Source organism: Rhinolophus sinicus, linkage group LG06 (genome assembly GCF_036562045.2).
Source record: "Rhinolophus sinicus isolate RSC01 linkage group LG06, ASM3656204v1, whole genome shotgun sequence".
In the NCBI taxonomy this organism is placed as follows: domain Eukaryota; kingdom Metazoa; phylum Chordata; class Mammalia; order Chiroptera; family Rhinolophidae; genus Rhinolophus; species Rhinolophus sinicus.
Genome location: NC_133756.1, coordinates 78,502,682 through 78,516,953, shown reverse-complemented (window position 1 = coordinate 78,516,953; position 14,272 = coordinate 78,502,682). Strand labels below are relative to the sequence as shown.

The window sequence follows — 14,272 nt, the reverse complement described above, 5'->3', positions numbered from 1 at the left end:
ACTGGACAAACAGTTAACCAAATTTACTATTTGGAAGTGCTGAAAAGGCTGCATGAAAAAGTTAGATGACCTGAACTTTTTGCCAACAATTCATGGCTCTTGCATCATGGCAATGCACCAGCTCACACAGCACTGTCTGTGAGGGAGTTTTTAGCCAGTAAACAAGTAACTGTATTGGAACACCCTCCCTACTCACTTGATCTGGCCCCCATGACTTCTTTCTTTACCCAAAGATAAAGGAAATATTGAAAGGGAGACATTTTGGTGATATTCAGGACATAAAGGGCAATATGATGACAGCTCTGATGGCCATTCCAGAAAAAGAGTTCCAAACTTGCTTCGAAGGGTGGACATCAGTGCACAGCTTCCTAAGCGACCATAGTGAAATTCAGCAATGAGGTATGTAGCACCTTTTATAGGATTAGTTTGCGAATTTAATTGTCCGACCTTGTAGGTCAAATACAAGTTTATTAAAATCTATTTCATAACACTTTAAAAATGAAATTAATAAAAATACCCAAGGAATTAATAAAAACTATTTTTTCAGAGCTCAGTAAAGGAAAAGATAATTGACTTAGACTTCTCTTTTCAGAGATGAGGTTGATTCAGTTGGCATGTTTTGATCAAAAGCAGGAGCAATAAAGTGCCAAGCTACTCCATGATCAGAATGAAGAAAACTTGTGGAAGATGGGTCATAAGAGAAACAGCCACTTCATTCAGTGTTACCACTCATGTCCAAATTCAGAGAACAGATTTTTAAGTGTCCAAAAAAATAGCTCCAGGAATATAATGTTCATAAAATTCTGACAGGCTCAAAGAATCTTCAGAATAATTTTGGAAAAGTGAAATTACATTTAAGAGATACTGGATGTTACATGTATTTTACAACATTCTAATTATTTCTAAATGGGTAGTTCACATGTTATTTTTGGTAACTGTTATCCTATTTAATCAAGCAAAGTTCTCCTTTGACATTTACTGGATTAAAAAAAGACTATTCAATCTGACATTATGTTGAAAAGTATCTGTTACTTGTAAAAACTAAACTGTAACTTGGCATTTACTGGATGTCTATTTTTCCCTATCACCTCCAGCGGGAGTAACTTATGCCACGGTGTTTTGCATTCACCAATCAATTGGTTGAATCAATCCACTGCCCAAAGCTTACGATAAGCCAGGCACCATTTAGGAGCTCTGGACACAGACATGAGGAACAATCGCCAAGATCTGGAGAAAGAGAAGAGAGCTGATGGCATGCAGCCTCTGAGCGGGCCAGGGATGGGGCCAGGAAGCCGGAGCCGTCGGCCCTGGACAGGCCCAGCAGGGAACGATGGGTACATGTGCAGCCAGAGCCACAGGCAGGACTCAGAGGGAGCTGGCAGTGAAGGAGGTACTGACTGCTGGGTTCCGTCATCCAGAAAACTGCAAGTGGCCATACAGTGAAAATCACTTCAGAGCCCATTTATAATTTTACAAATTGCCTATATAACTGATCCTTAAATTGTTGGCCAAGGTATTTTATTTGTAATAGGAATTAGTATTTAGATTCTGAAATAATTCTGCTTCTTTGTATTATTAATGGAATGCACAGGTTTTTTATTTGCTGAAATTAGCTCTTATCTTTTGCCTGCATACCTAGAGCTAGCTATGTCTTGCAGGAAGTTTGTTTGGTTTTTAATAAGGTAAGTAGTGTCTCCTCCTTCTTCTGGTTTCTGTGAGTAGGATTTTCCCAACACTCGAGCTCTCGTCCCATTCCCTACAGACTTCCCAGTTTGTGGCATACAGACAACCTTTCGGTTGGATCAAGTAATCTATTAAACTCGTGAGCGTGGCAGTTTGGTCTCTTTTTTTTTTTCCTCTCCACCCTGGACCAATGTGAGGCAGTGACTGGACAGATGTATCTGCTCTGCAGTCTCAGCCTTGCCCTTTGATGGCCTGTTTCAAGGCAGAGGCTATGGAGCCCATCTGGTTCTTATGTCTCCACCATATTGTCCAGTATCAATCATCTGCTGATTCTATTGTCTTATTCAATTGATTAGAAGCTTAGGCAGAGAAGAGGGTTATTACTCACTGATTTACCCATTTCCAGAAATTCAGATAATGTTTTCCTATCTTTCCTTCCATTTAGGTTGAAATATTGATGGGGTGAGAGAGTCCATTTTCTCCCGCTCTTCTTTAATACCAAACATGACTGCGAATCAATAAGGTTGATCCAGAAGTAATACTGCAACAGCCCTACGCAGACCCTGTACCAGCCCTGAAAATGCATTTTAGTAAACTCCCCAAAAAATTTCAGAAAAAGATTTTCCCTATGGGTGGTTCAAGCTTAACAAGTGATGAGACGGATGTTTAAATAGGAGATGCTGATTTAGTGAGGGGCAAGCAGCCTAGCCACTTCAGTTCTTCATGAAGAGGTAGGTACAACAGCTCACTGAATACAAAGATCTAGTTAAAATCACAAAATGATACTAGGAGAAAAGTGCTGGAAACAAACACACAATAACCAACCAAGATACTCTTCACTTGGCAGAGGAAATATCCTAGGAAACTGCAAAGAGATGCGTGATAATTTAAGACAAAGTGATAGGTGATTATGTAGTTGGTGAACAGCATAGAAGTTGTTTTTCACATTTTTCCCCCCACAAAACTCACTGGATTTTAATTTTTAGGTGGGGGGGAACACCTCAAGGGCTCTGAGAACATACAGGTTTTAAAATTAAATGAATATAAAAAACAGATCTATTTTGGCACTTAACTTTTATTTTTGCCACCTAACAGTATTTTTCACCAAAACACCTGCGCATGAGTGCGCACGCACGCGCGCGCACACACACACACACACACACACACACACACACACACACACTACACCATCACCCCCACCAACTATCCAAAAAGAGAAGTATGCACCACAGATACAGATATTAAGATTAAGAAATAGTTTCAGGAGTTCCTCTAGCAAATGCTCATTTTAAAGATATTCCAGAGCATGAAGAACATTAGTTGGTATACTCCTGAGTTTACTGTCCTGGTTCTCCATATGATTTTTCAGTTCTTAGAGCAGGTCACACAACACTGAAGGAGAATATGAGTCTTTCCAACTTAAGAATCACAGCGATTTCATCTCATACACAGTCTGAGCTTCTCATACACCAGCTTCTTTACTTAAATTTTAAATTTGGAAATCAGGAACTGATATCTTGAAAAACTTGGAAAATTTGTAGAGTGTCTTGTGTATAAAACTTGAAAATATTTGCCAAATTTGTGGATGGAGAGAAATGTGTTTTCTAACTATACATGAGGAAAATATTTTACAGACTTTCAGTATAAAGATTAACTGATTTCACTTTTTTTATCCTAGTCTCAGTGTTCCAAATACATACATTTGCATACCTGTAAATTCAACTTAGACTAAGTTTAAAGAGGGCAACAGATGTATAGTTTTCTTTGGCCAGTGTGCATAGTATAATTAGGTCCTTTAAAATTTATTGGTGACAAACGCTCACTTGTATGATTGAAGTAGCATTCTAAATTCCTTTAGAAGAATGTACTCCTTAGAATGGAAAAATACTTGTATTTCCCACTGAATTTATATCTTTAATAAAGTACTATTATTCAAAGGATGTTTGGTGGTAGTATGTTTGTGGTGAGCTACAAAGCTGATCAGAAGTAAGAGACTGCAGTAGAAGTTTATCTAAATGTTTTAACAAAAACTGAGTACGAAGCTAAGGGGAGAGACTGTGAAGTTTAACAGCTGGGATAACTCTGCATACGCATTTATTTTTTTATTGCTAGAAGAGTGAAAGCAATATATGCTCTGTGGAAGGAAAAAATTCTTATAATACTTATTCAGGCATTACTTAATACAGTTAAGTATGGGGGAAGAAACGTTGGACTCAGTGATGACATAATTACGTGGGGTGTCATCTTGCAAAACACTGGCGTGGCTCCTGCCTCGTACTCAGCAAAGTCATCTAATGATTGCCAAAGCAGGCCCAACCAGCAGCTTACAGGTGTTAAGGTCCAGCACAATCTATTCTAAATTGATAATTTGCTTTCTTAGTTTAATATCCTAGCAATGCCTCTAATACACAAATTGAACAGTGAGGCACAGTAAGGTAAGTGAACTGAAATAACTGAGTTTTCTCCTTAATTTCTAGACATATTATAAGAGACTCAATTCCTACTCTGGAAAGCAGTTTTACATATTTGTAATTATTTTTTTCTAGCAAAAAATAGATACACTGCTGAATGAAATGTGAAAATGCTTGTCTGACAGTTCTCCCCAATTGGTAAATATATCTACTATACTTAATAATGCTCAGTTATCTATCCACACTTCATCATAAACGAAATCTAGTTGATCTGTCCTCTGACCCCACCTAAGCCCACAGTCCACTCACCTCACTCCAAGCCTGCAGCAATGGCCTCCCTGCCACATTTCCTACCCCACAACCACGCCAAACTTCATCACCACATTAATCATTTCCCCTAAAACATCGCTTCAATACATTACTTAGTTTTGAAACCTTCAGGGGCTTGGAATGTCCTATCATACTGACTTTAACTTCCCCAATCCTACTTGTTCCTCAAGAGAACCACCCTATGATGGCAAGTCCAATTATCCCAGCTAACAGTAGCAATCTCAGAGTCTGCAAGTCTTGTGGCCGTCAGATCATGCACAAGTCTACTTGTTGTGAAAACAGGCGGTTACAGAAAATGGATTTCTCATAAAGTTGATCATATTTAGAAAATTCTAACTACAACTGTTACTCATTTCATTGTAACTCAAATAACCTCTGCAGCGATACAGAACTAATTTCATTATTTTAAAATCAGATATTTGAAGACAGCTGTTAGCTCTGTCCCTGACCCTTTCTCCCGGCGGAATCTGCTCTGGCCATCAGTTCTCACAGAGCCTGGTTTTAAGACCAGCGGATGCACATCCCGTCTCTGGACACTACGTCTTTATAACTATAACGATCAACTCACTAGCCACGTTGAGGCGGCCACGTCACAGAGCGCTCAGAACTGCAAATATCTAAACCCTTTAGAATGGATGCCTTAGCTCCTACTAAAGTTATCTCTTCCTTCATGTATGTCATCCCACAACTGTCCTCACACAATTTACATGTGTGACTGTTTTCAGTTTTTGTTCTAATTATACCTCTTTATTTGTGTGTTCTTTTCTAATAATTCAATTTTTATTGTATGACTTAAATTTGTTTTCTAGTTATTGAATTTTTACATACCTTAAGTGTACAATTTAATGGGATTTCATACAAACTGTGTGACTGGATACCTAACTACCACAATCACGATAGAGAACGCTTCAAAGGCTCCTAACAGCTCTCTCATGCCACGTCTCAGTCAATCACCATTCTGGTTTCTGTCACCACAGATTAGTTAGCCAGGCCTTGAACTTCACCTAAGTGCAATCCTTTATTATGCATTCTCTTGTATTTGTTCTTTTCACTTAAACATGACACACGTGCAATCTCCCCACATTGCTAGGCATCCATAACAAGATGAGTGGCACCCCGTCACATGGGTACTGCTGCCCTGTATGTGTACACTGCAATTTCATACATTATCCTTTTGATGTCTACTTAGGGTTCCAGGTTTGGCTGTTATGAAGAAAACTGTGATGGCCACATTTACAAGTCTATCGGTGCACCTATTTTTCATGTCTCTTGGGAAAATGCTTAGAAGTGGAATTGATGGGTCATGGCTTAGATTTGTTTCACTTCCTAAGTAGCTGTTTCCAAAGAGGCCATCCTGTTTTACAGGATCGTTGGCAATGCCTGAGCCCAGCTGCCCCTCAGCCCTGCAAACATGCAGGAGCCTTGTCAGTCTTTTTAATTGTAGATATTCCAGTAGGTCTGAAGAAGTATCTCATTATGCTTCTACTTGCAATCCCCTGATGACAAATAATGCTGCATATCTTTCATGTATTGGCAATTTGTGTATCTTCTTTTGTAAAATGCTTGTTCACGTATTTATCAACTTGTGCGGGCACATCTGTTGAAAAGATTTCCTTCCCCCATGGAAATGTCTTCGTGAGTTTGTCAAAAAACAACTGACTATGTACGAAGTCATGACTATTTTTTATCTTCTATTCCATTTCATGGATTTATTTGTCTATCCTTATGTTAGTACCATACTACTTTTATTCCAGTAACTTTAAATCAAATAGTGAGTACACCAACTTTCCTGTTCTTCTTTAAGGTTGTTTTGGATATTTAAAGTGCTTTGCCTTTTCTAAAAACAAAAACTTTAGAATCATCTTGCAATTTCTACAAAAAATTCTGTTGAGGTTTTGAATGAGAATGTACTGAATCTATGGATCAATTTAATGGAACTGACTTCTTAACAATATTGAGACTTTCAATAGAAAAACGTGTCGTTATCTCCCCATTTAATTTCCTTTAATTTCATTCAGCAGTGATTTACAGTCTTCAGTGTCTTCTGTTCAATTTGTTACTAATTGTGTGTTTTGAAATGCAAATGGAATTTTTTAAGGTCTATATTCCATTTTTCTGCTGTACATTGTATTTTAAATATAATTGATTTTTGTATATTGATTCTGTATCATGAGACCTTAATAAAGTCACTTGTTAATTATACTCATAGTAGTTCTACATTCAAATGATACTACCTCGGAGAGAAAATACTTTTAGTTGTTTCGTATTATTTTTCAATCTTTCTTGCATTTCTTGCTTTATTACAACTAGGACCTCCAGGGCTATGGCTGAATAGAAATGGTGAGAGCTGATATCTTTGTCTCCTTTCTAGTCTTAGAGGAAAGTATTTCATATTTCATCATCATATAATATTAGCCGTAGAGTTTCTGTCAATCTTTTCATCAGGTTTAGGAAGTTTCCTTCTATTTCTATTTGGCTGAGAGTTTTTATTATGAATAAATGTTGAATTTTGTTAAATTATTTCTGTGCACCTATTGAGAGGACAATATTTTCCTTTTTAAGCCTGTTAATATGGTGATTGATCTCCCAATATTTCACTAACCATGTATGCCTGAGATAAACCCTACTTGGTCATAATGTATTACTACTCCATTGTGCACATAATACTGCTTTATTTGATTTACTAAACAAATTTGTTAATGGTTTTTTTCTCCAATGTTCATGAAGGGTACTGGTCTGCAATTTTTTTCCCCTACAATGCTTGTCAGATTTTTGGTTTGGGGTTATACAAGCTTCATAAAATGAGACTGGACATGTTTCCTCCTCCTATATTTTCTGATAAGGTTTGTGTAAAATTGGTATTATTTCTTCTTTTATAAAATATATATTTTTTCCAATTATAGCTGACATATAACATTATCCTAGTTTCAGGTATACAATGTAGTAATTGGACACTTATATAACTGATGAATTGCTCACCCCAATAATTCTAGTACCCATCTGACACCATACATAGTTATTACAATATTGTTGACTATATTCCCTGTGCTGACTTTACATCCTCGTGACTATTTTGTAACTGCCAATTGGTACTTCTTAATCCCTTCACCTTTTTTACCTATTACCCCCACCACCTCCTCTCATCTAAAAATGTTCTCCGTATCTAAGAGTTTTTGTTTTGTTTGTTCGTTTATTTTGTTCTTTCAACTCCACATACAAATGAAATCATATGGTATTTGTCTTTCTCTGTCTGACTTACTCAGTACAATACCCTCTAGGTCCAACCAGGTTGCTGCAGGTGGCAAGATTTCATTCTTTTTTATGGCTGTGTAATATTATGTTGTATATATGTACCACCTCTTCTTTATCCATTCATCTATTAATGGAGACCCAGGCTGCCTCCACTTCTTGGTTATTGTAAATAATGCTGTAATGATCATATGGATACACGTGTCCTTTTGAAATAGTGTTTTGGGATGACTGGGTTATTCTTTGTCTCTTATAATAGCCTTTGTTTTAAAGTCTATTTGTCTGGCATAAGTATTGTTATCCCAGCGTTTTGTTCATTTGTTTGTTTCCATTTTCATGAAATGAATTTTCCATCCCTGTTCCATTTTCCATGTTTCTTTATCTCCCTGTTTTGGCTGCCTCCCTATGTTTGTTTCTATATATTAGGTACAGCTGTATCTCCCAGTAGTAGAGTGGTCTTACGAGGTCGGACAATTAAGTTCATGAACTCATCCTAGAAAAAGTGCTACATACCTCATTGCTGAACATCACTATGGTCATACTTGAAGTACTCCCTTTGGGAAGCTATGTACCAATGCCAGCACCTAGTCCACCCTTCAAAGCAATTTTGGAACTCTTTTTCTGGAATGGCCATCAGAGCTGTTCTCAATGTCCTGAATGTCTTCCTTTCAAAATTTCCTTTACCTTCGGGTAAAGAAGAAGTCATTGGGGGGCAGATCAGGTGAGTAGGGAGGGTGTTCCAATACAGTTTTTTGTTTCCTGGCTAAAAACTTCCTCACAGACAGTGCCATGTGAGCTGGTGCATTGTCGTGATGCAAGAGCCATGAATTGTTGGTGAAAAGTTCAGGTCTAACTTTTTCATGCAGTCTTTTCAGCACTTCCAAGTAGTAAACTTGGTTAACTGTTCGTCCAATTGGTACAAATTCATAAAGAATAATCCCTCTGGTATCACAAAATGTTAGCAACATTGTTGAAGCAAGTTTGCAAATTGTCAGACTTCGCATGTAGTAGGTGCCCTATGGGGCCCAGTGGTGCAGTCTCCCTGGTCACCTAAGCCGGGTGCTGCAGGTGTGTGCCTTGTGTGGGTTGTGTGTGCTCTCCTGTTGTAATTGAGCCTTGGTTGCTGTTTGCATGTCAATGGCGGGATTGATCCTTGGACTGACTGGTTGGGAGGACTGGCTGTGACTACACTGCAGGAGCTGTGATGCAGGGGCTGACCCTATGTAGCAGTATTCACTTTAGTAGGGTTCTGGTGCCTGCCCACTCTACCCTTTGTGTATGTCATTTGTGGAGGTGGCAGAGTGGTGCTGTTGTGTGGTCTGAAGCGGGCGGCCCTTTAAAAGGAATGCTTGGGACTCCAGCTGTCCTTCGTCTCAGTCAGTCCCCATCTCCACTGGCTTTCACAGCCAGAAGCTGTGGGGTCTTTTCTTCCCAGCACTAGAATCCTGTGCTGGGAGCCTGGTAGGGGGCCAGGACCCCTTGTTTCTCGGGGAAGGGGGGAACCTCTGAAGCCAAAATATCCCTCCCAATTCTTAACTGCCACGTGTGGGTGTGTGACCTGCCCCTCCGCATCTCTGCCCCTCCTATCAGTCTCCACGCAGCCCCGTCTGTATATCCTTAGTTATAGGACTTCTGTTCAGCTAGAGTTCAAGCGGTTTTCAATGATGGTAATTGAGTTGTAATTTTATGTGGTTGTGAGAGGAGGCAAGCACGGCATGTATCTATTCCACCATCTTGACTGGAAGTTTCAATTATTTCTTCCTTAAATGTTTCATGGAAATTACTAGCAAAACCATCTGGACTTGTTTTGTACAAATAAAGTTTTCTGATAAAGTTTGTGTAAAATTGGTATTATTTCTTCCTTAAATGTTTCATAGAATTTATTACTAAAATCATCTGGACTTCTTTTTAAAAACAAAAAAAAAAACAAAGTTTGCCTTTTATATTTACCCACCATTTCCAGTGCTTTTATTTCTTTTTAGATGTAAGATTCCCCCTCCTTGACTGTCTTTGGCTCACACTCCCTGCACACAGGTTGTGGCTGCTACTGGAGCAGTAACCACCAAGTGCCATGGACTGATCAAGACCCCAAAGTCAAAGCGATGTACACAGGTCGTGGCCAGTACAGCTCGCCTCCTTCACAGGCTGAACTTTGTTTGCTCTCTGTGCGTCTCTAGTGCCAATCCCTTCTGGCCTGCAAAGTTTCTGTTGAGAAATCAGCTGACTGTCTTATGGGAGCTCGTTTTCTGTATTTTGTGCAGAGTTTACAATTTTAAACTGTGGAAGGGTTAGCTTGATACAGGTTCTTTCACCATTTCTGGAAACCAGAATTTCTCTGAAGTTTATATTTTTTATTCTTCGGTAGTACTAATTAATAAAGCATGCTAAATTTTGTCACTAATGTTAAGGTAATCCATCACAGGCTTACATAAAAGCATTGTAGAAACTTTGCAAGTATAAGAGTGCTAGATAAGCTAACTTTACCAGGTTTATCTTCATAAATCTGCCTAGCTTTTATCCCTCTATTTTCAAATGGCTACTAGAATATTAAACATTGTTTTAAAAATACTCCTTTAGTAACTAGACACTTCCCTCTGGACTGACATTAAGACACTCTGGCTATAATTATTCCAGCAATGCTGATTCAAAAGCTTATCAGAAAAAACTGTCAAATGATTTGCTGAAGTCTGATTTTACGCAGTGTGTCATTCCTTGGACTGTCAAATCAAGTGTGTGTCCATGAAGAAAATAAGTTAGTGTTATATGCACCTTTTTCTCATGAATGTGCTGACTATGGATAGTTTTACTTCATTTTTTAAAGATACAATTTTCCTTTTAAGAGTAAAAATGTATGCTCCTTGCAAATATTCAAACATGGAATTTGAAAGTAGAAAATTAAAATTTTCTGAAATTCTACTTCCCTCCCCTTGTCAAGATACATTTGTACATTAAAAATTGTACATATTGTAAATGATGAAAAAATAAAAATGAGAGGAAAATGAATGTATTTGTCTACCAAATTAATTAGCAAAATTAAACTATCCCTGAACACGTTGCTTTTTGCATGGCAATGCCAAACAGAACTGCTGATGTGTTGCGTATATTATAGTTACACTTTAATTCAAATACACTTGCTCAAAATTTAGGAGTGCAAAAGCTACCATATAAGAATTCACAGAACATACAGAAAATGTGTGTGTGTGTGTGTGTGTGTGAGTGTGTCTGTGTGTATCTATCTCATCCATTATAAGAGAGTGTGTCCATCTCATCCATTGTAAAGTATGCACAGTATTTAATTAGATATATCATAATTTATTTAGTCCATTCACTAATGAGCATTTAGGTTGTTTCTTAGATGTTGCTTATATAAAACAACGCTTCAATAAACATCACTATACATGTTTCTTTGCTTACATATTTATTTGCTTACTTTTTCTTAAGATAAATTCTTAGAATTTCTAAGCAAATCATATATACATATATATGCACGCACATACACACATATGTGTATGTGTGTATAATTATGTCAATTTATACTCCTAGAAAGATAGTTTATTTCTTAGTACCTTTGCCAAAAAGCAGGTATTATCAAGCTTTTTAACATTTGACAACTGGAGCGTTTTTAAAAGATGACAACTTAAATGCAATTTTAATTTGCATTCTTGAGTTTTGATAAGTTTTAATATCATTTCATATTTATTAGCCATTTTAGTTCTTTTGTGAATTTCATAATTTGTGTCTTTTCTTCTACCAAGTTATCTGTCCTTCTCTTAATAGATTTTTCATGGTGGTTATTAGTTCTCTGTCTACCATTAAAATGCAGTATTTTTAGGTAGGGGTTGCTGGGGTCTGCACTCTGAATCCCAGTTCCACCACTGCCTAGCTATCTGATCTAGGGCAATTTATTTATCCTCTTCTGTGCTCAATGGCTTCACCTATAAAATGAAGACAAAAATATCACTTACTTCTTGAGGTGCTGAGGATTAAATCAGATAATCTATGTAAAGTCCTCTGCATGGCACACAGTTTACACTCAATAAATGATAAATACATTACTATGTATGTATATAGTAACAAATGTATGTGTGTGTACATAAAAACATATGGGTGTATGTGTGTGCCTAAATGCATACATACATATAACATATACAACTTATTATTTTAAAAGGCCCACAAACATTTTAATGATCCATTTGCTCAAAGAGCAACATCAAGCTCTGAGGTCTGTAGTTTTCCATTTTCTGAAAATCAAATGAAAGATACTATTTTCCTTATCTTAAGTTTTCTAATCTCTCTTTTAATTCTCTACAAATGCTAACCCAGACTGAGCTTTGAATTACTTTAAGTTACAAGATGTATGAGATAATGTAATTACAAAGTGGCTCTTACAGAGTTCAGGCAGTGAAAATGTCTGAAAAATAGATTCTGAGAGGTAAAGCTCTTAATATAAAATTGAAATTCTCTTGAGTAGACTAGGCACAAACACAAGGAGAGCTGTGTGTTTGCCTTTGCTTCCATTATTAGATTTACATTTTCTCTTCCTTCAGCTGGTTTTACTCTGCTGCCTAGCTCACGGCATGGACAATGGGTGTCTAATAACACTTGCTCACTGATGAAGCTGATCTCTGTGGAGCCTCTGATCTGACATGTTCCTGCTATATGGGGAATTATTCTACTCTGGGTTATATATCAGATACAATCAATCAATTCTTTATGCTACTATGTTTCTAGAATGACACTATATTTATTCATGTCATGAATTATATAAATGTCTTCCCTTCCTCTTATAATTACAACGGCTACAGTTAATATAAAAGCATTTTGAATTAAAAATCAGTGAAGTACTTTACTAATATAAAATTCGTTAAGTTAAAATTCATATTAAATATCTCTAAGGAATACACGTACATACAAACTTATATAACATTTAGATAGGAAAAAATAGTTAAAAAACAATATTTAAGTGAAAAGTTGAAGAAGAGTCATTTTTTTATGAAGTATGTTTTAAAGATGTGAACATCCTGTCACCCCAATAAATTAAAAAAAAAGAAAAAAGATGTGAACATCCATGTGTATTTGTAAATAGAGACCAATAATATTAATTTAGCTGAAATTTACCAAATGCAAGTACACTGAACTAAAAACCGTGGGTAACAGAACAATTAAATAATCAGTTAGGTGACTCAGAACTAACCAGAAACTCTTTCCTGACATACACACAGAGGAAGAGGTGAGAACAACTTAAATATCCAATAGTCAAGTTAAAAAAAGCGTAGCTATAGGGGAAGGTGAGAGGTTTTGAAAAATAGTTGGTAACCACAAGATGGTCATGGGGGTTTGAAAATTAATTTGGGGAACGTACAGAGGGATAGTGGATGGGGGGAGGGGGGTTCACACAGTGTGAGGGATATAAATGATACACGTCTAAGTTTTGCTTTGTCTTATGCACCTGAAACTAATAAAAAATAAAAAAAAAAGCGTAGCTATGACTTCAATGGTATCTCTTCTTGATCATGAAATTAATCAACTGGATTTTTAAGAAAATCATTACATATAGTATCAGAAAACTAAATTTATTGCTAACTTCAACAATAAGTAAGCAGCTATCTACATGATTTACAAAATTCAGTTTTTGGAGATGAAAACTCTAAAGATAACACTAAAGTTGTTAATTGACATTATTTTGGAAGATAAATAGTCAAACTATTTTGGCTGTTCACTTTATATGAGGTCTCAACTTAAGTCCACTTTAAACAAACTAAAACTCACTGTATGACTATGTGAGACTGAGGTGCAGCTAGTGATCACAAAGAGCAGAACTAAATACAGTTCATAAAAGTGAAGTGAACCAGACAACATCTAATTGTTTTGGGGATCTGAGAAAAAGTAAATAAACTGCTGGTATCGCCATGCCATGTGCTACCTGTTCACAAAAGAATGTCTAAAAAAAAAGAGCTAGATAGAAAGGCCATACCAGTTAATGTCACACAGCCAGCAGAACCTTAATTTTGTTTAAAAAAATCACCCAGAGGCCACAAAGCATTCTTACTCATGTCAATGGCTTGTACTACTTCAGTTTCATGGCGAGGAAACAGGAGGCCATCCTCACAGGCCTTGCCCTAGGATCCACCATGGTCTAACGGCAGCCAGCAGTCATAGCCTTGGATGTACTGGGACCTGACTGTGCCCTTCAGGGAGGAGCAGACCTGCTGTACTGCTTTCTTCCAAAGACAGCCCTGAAGAGGCAGACTGATGACAAAGAAAGCTGCATCTCACCCCCTCAGGAATTCCTCACTGCTGCTGGTCTTCAGCACGCACTGAAGGGGCCTGAATGCAGGTGAGGGGAAGTGCGAGTCAGGTACGACAAGGGAAAGAGAGCCTCGCTCTGCGTCCCTCTAAGTAAACTGTGTTTCTCAGGAATAAGCAGAGTCTACGTAGAGACAGACAGGAGCAAGTGTTCCTGGAGTCTCATTTGTTGTAATAACCATGAAACACGCATACGTGATTTGATAACCTTGAACACATACCAAATAATTTCAGAATGTGAGTGCTAATAGTTATGTTCAATACATGCTAATAACTGAAGAAAACATCAATTT

At 37.3% G+C, this 14,272-nt stretch overlaps 1 protein-coding gene across 3 annotated transcripts in view; it reads right to left on the bottom strand.

Annotated features, from left to right (window-relative positions):
* EXOC2 (exocyst complex component 2) overlaps positions 1-14,272 on the bottom strand; it is a 246,195-nt gene that overhangs the window by 35,024 nt on the left and 196,899 nt on the right. The gene's annotated exons all lie outside the window — the stretch shown is intronic.